Raw genomic sequence first — 5,288 nt, forward strand, 5'->3', positions numbered from 1 at the left:
TTTCTTTATCCCTTTCTTCTCCTACCGATCTTCCTAGTTCTTATGTTCCATAGATGACAGAAACCATATGATAATTGTCTTTCTCTGTTTGACTTATTCCAATTAGCATTATCTCCTCCAGCGCCGTCCATGTTGCAGCAAATGTTGATGGCAAGAAACNAGGCAAGAAACAACAATTGTTGGAGAGGATGTGGAGAAAGGGGATCCCTCCTACATTGTTGGTGGGAATGCAAGTTGGTACAGCCACTCTGGAAAACAGTGTGGAGGTCCCTTAAAAAGTTAAAAATTGAGCTACCCTATGATCCAGCCATTGCACTACTGGGTATTTACCCCAAAGATACAGATGTAGTGAAGAGAAGGGCCATATGCACCCCAATGTTCATAGCAGCATTGTCCACAATAGCTAAATTGTGGAAGGAGCCAAGATACCCTAACAGATGACTGAATTAAGAAGATGTGGTCCGTATATACAATGGAATATTACTCAGCTATCAAAACTAACTAGGATTTAAATTAAAATTTAAAAAAAACACACAAAACAACAATGAGATACTACTACACACCTATCAGAAGGGCCCAGATTTAGAACACTGACAACATCAAATGCTGTTGAGGATATGGAACATCCAGTACTCTCACTCATTACTGGTAGGAATGAAAAATGGTATGGCCACTTTAGAAGACACTTCGGCAGTTCCTTAAAACTACTAAATGTAATCTCATCATACTATCCAGCAGTTGTACTTCTTGATATTTACCCAAAGAATTTGAAAATGTATGCCTACACAAAAACCTGCACATGAATGTTTATAGTAGCTTTATTCATAATTGCCAAAACTTGGAAACAACCAATATGTCCTTCAGTACATAAATGGAAAAACTGTGGTATATCCAGATAATGGAATAGTGTTTAGTAGTAAAAAGAAACAAGCTATAAAATCATGAAAAGACATGGAAGACATTTAAATGCATTTTATTAAATGAGAGAAGGAAATCTGAAAAGCCTATGTACTGTATCATTCCAACTGTATGACATTCTGGAAAGCAAAACCATAGAGATAATAAAAAAGATCAGTGGTTCCAAGGAATTGGGTACAGGGAGGAATAGGCAGAATCCAGAGGACTGGCAGAATTCGGTGCATGGAGTATCTATGTCATTGCACGGGATGTATCTATGTCAAACCCACAGAATGTACAACACCAAGAGGGAACTGCAAGGTAATCTACAAACTTTGGGTAATTTAAGGGTGTCAATGAAGGTTCATCCTCAGTCACAAATGTGTCACTCTGGTGAGTGATGCTGACAGTGAGGGAGGCTATGCATGGTTGTGGGGTGTATATAGAAAATCTCTGTACCTTCCTCCCAATTTTGTTACAAACCTAAAACTGCTCTAAAAAAGATCTTTAAAAAAAAATAAAATTAAATATCTCTCTATTCAACAAAGGGCATCAGAGGCACCTGGATGGCTTAGTTGGTTGGGCATCTGCCTCAGCTTCATGATCCTGGGGTCCTGGAATCAAGACCCACATCAGGATCCCTGCTTGGTGGGGAGTCGGCTTCTCCCTGTCCCTCTGAGCCTCTCTACCCCTGCTCATGCTCTCTCTCATTCTCTCAAATAAATAGATAAAATCTAGGAAAAAGGTGGGGGCATCACAAAGCTTATAAAGAGATAACAGATTAGAAGAATATATTTCCAATGTCTCAAAGCAAAAAAAAAATTCTATCTGGAATATACAAGGCACTCATAACAACTCAACATTAAAAAAGTATATACAGGGACATCAGTTTGCAAATGGGTAAAGTATGGGAACATATAATTCCCAGAGAAGAAATATAAATGGCTACCAAATATATGAAGGCATGCTCAAAATTAGTAATAATCAGAAAGCCAAAAATTAAAGCAACAACAGGATGTCACTTTATACCAATTAAAGTGGCAAGAATTAGAAAGTTGGTTAATGTGTTAGTAAAGGTGTGGGATTATAAGAACCCCTGAGCACTGTGCAAGGATACTCACTGAAGCAGGCTTGAGATGGTAAGCAGAGATCATCTGAGTGCCCGTCAATGGAAGAGTGGACAGGCAAACTGTGGTATGATATGCATTAAGGAGCTAATACCATCAGTATGATATTCTTTGCCTAGATGAATGCACTTCACAGAACAGGTTAGAAGCAATAGTGTATATGTACATATATAGTAACATGGATGGATCTTAAAATATAGTGCTGATATGTGTATAATACAATTATGTAAATTGAAAGTACATGTATACAAAACAATAATTTACATTTTAAGATAATACATTCAAACAAGAGGATGCACATTAGACTTTAGAATGGTTGCATATGGGTACAGAGAAGGAAATGGGGTAAAAAGGAATAAACGAATAAATGAGTGACTAACTAGACTTACATGGATTAATGATAATGTATCATGAATAGAGGGGTATAAATAATGTAACATTCTTTAGGTTTCATAATAAATAAATAAATAGGAATTCATAAGTACCTATGTCTGATGGCATTCTGAAGAAAGATAAACAGTGAAGAGATAAGGCAGAATAAGGCAAAATCAGCTACGTGCAGCAAATAACCAACCAAAATTGAAAATTCTTGCTTTGGTTTATGGTTCACACACTTGTTTGGTCTGTGGGGCACTTTCTTCATCAAGACCAGAGACCCTGAGTACAGCTTGAAATCCGGCAATGTGATGCCTCCAGCTTTGTTTTTCCTTTTCAACAATTCCTTGGCAATACGGGGCCTTTTCTGGTTCCACACAAATTTAAGGGCTGTTTGTTCCAGCTCTTTGAAAAAATGTCATTGGTATTTTGATCGCGATGGCATTGAACGTGTAGATTGCTCTGGGTAGCATAGACATTTTAACTATGTTAATTCTTCCGATCCATGACATGGAATATTTTTCCATCTTTTTGTGTCTTCTTCAATGTCTTTCAAGAGTGATCTATAGTTTCTAGAATATACATCCTTTACGTCTCTGGTTAATTCCAAGGTAACGTATGATTTTTGGTGCTATTGTAAATGGAAAGGATTCCCTAATTTCTCTTTCTTCAGTCTCATTATTCGTGTATAGAAATGCAACTGATTTCTGAGCATTGATTTTGTATCCCGCCACATTACTGAATTGCTCTATAACTTCTAATAGTTTGGGAGTGGATTCTTTTGGTTTCTCCATATACAGTATCATGTCATCTGNATTTGGATACCTTTGATCCCTTTTTGTTGTCTGATTGCTGTTGCAAGGACTTCTAGTACTACGTTGAATAATAATGGCGAGAGTGGGTATCCTTGTCGTGTTCCTGATCTTAAGGGAAAGGTTTCCAGCTTTTCCCCATTGAGAACGATATTTGCTGTAGGCTTTTCATAGATGGTTTTTATGAAATTGAGGAATGTACCCTCTATCCCTACACTCTGAAGTGTTTTAAGCAGGNTTTGTCAAATGCTTTTTCTGCATCAATTGAGAGGATCATATGGTTCTTGACTCTTTTCTTGTTGATATGATCTATCACACTGATAGATTTGCGAATGTTGAAGCATCCTTGCATCCCAGGGATGAATCCCACTTGATCATGATGGATAATCCTTTTAATGTACTGTTGGATCCTATTAGCTGGGATCTTGTTGAGAATTTTGGTGTCCATATTCATGAGGGAAATCGGTCTGTAATTCTCCTTTTTGATGGGGCCTTTGCCTGGTTTGGGGATCAAGGTAATACTGGCCTCACAGAATGAGTTTGGTAGTTTTCCTTCTGTNAGAAATGTACCCTCTATTCCTACACTCTGAAGGGTTTTAATCAGGAAAGGATGCTGTATTTTGTCAAATGCTTTTTCTGCATCAATTGAGAGGATCATATGGTTCTTGAGTCTTTTCTTGTTGATATGATGTATCACATTGATTGATTTGCGAGTGTTGAACCATGCTTGCATCCCAGGTATGAATCCCACTTGGTCATGATGGATAATCCTTTTAATGTACTGTTGGATTCTATTAGCAAGGATCTTGTTGAGGATTTTGGCATCCATATTCATTAGAGAAATCGGTCTGTAATTCTCCTTTTTGAGGGGGTCTTTGCCTGGTTTGGGGATCAAGGTAATACTGGCCTCACAGAATGAGTTTGGTAGTTTTCCTTCTGTTTCTATGATCCAAAAACAACAATTGTTGGAGAGGATGTGGAGAAAGGGGATCCCTCCTACATTGTTGGTGGGAATGCAAGTTGGTACAGCCACTCTGGAAAACAGTGTGGAGGTCCCTTAAAAAGTTAAAAATTGAACTACCCTATGACCCAGCCATTGCACTACTGGGTGTTTACCCCAAAGATACAGACGTAGTGAAGAGAAGGGCCATATGCACCCCAATGTTCATAGCAGCATTGTCCACAATAGCTAAATCGTGGAAGGAGCCGAGATGCCCTTCAACAGATGACTGGATTAAGAAGATGTGGTCTATATATACAATGGAATATTACTCGGCCATCAAAAAGAACGATTTCTCAACATTTGCTGCAACGTGGACAGGACTGGAGGAGATAACGCTAAGCCAAATAAGTCAAGCAGAGAAAGACAATTATCACATGGGTTCACTCATTTATGGAACATAAGAAGTAGGAAGATCGGTAGGAGAAGAAAGGGAAGAAGAAAGGGGGGGTAAACAGAAGGGGGAATGAAGCATGAGAGACTATGGACTCTGAGAAACAAACTGAGGGCTTCGGCGGGGGGAATGGGATAGGTTGGTGATGGGTATTAAGGAGGGCACGTACTGCATGGTGCACTGGGTGTTATATGCAAGTAATGAATCATGGAGCTTTACATCAAAAACTGGGGATGTACTGTATGGTGACTAACATAATATAATAAAAAAATTATTATTAAAAAAATAAAAAAGACCAGAGACCCTGAGAAACACTGACCCCACCCACTCCTGCTTATTCTCATCTCTCCAAATCCTTTCTGAATGTCTAAGAAGATGACCATAACTTTTTATAAGAGGCTGATGACGACTGACACAAGCAAATGATGATTCATACCAGGAACATTACAAAGAAATGCCATAGTGCCAAAACACTTCCCTTAACCCTAAACCGCAAAATAAAGCTTTGGAATTCTAACACCTACAGGGAAGTAAAAAAGGTAAAATCTTTAATTAATGGTGAAATTTGTGACACTAATGACTAGTGAAATATCCAAATAGCCTTATTCTTAGGTGTAGAGTCCAACTTTCCCAGGGTTCTTGTTTCTCTTTCTCTGGCCCTTCTGCCCTGCCCTGACATTCAG

Source organism: Ailuropoda melanoleuca, chromosome 8, assembly GCF_002007445.2.
Source record: "Ailuropoda melanoleuca isolate Jingjing chromosome 8, ASM200744v2, whole genome shotgun sequence".
Taxonomy (NCBI): domain Eukaryota; kingdom Metazoa; phylum Chordata; class Mammalia; order Carnivora; family Ursidae; genus Ailuropoda; species Ailuropoda melanoleuca.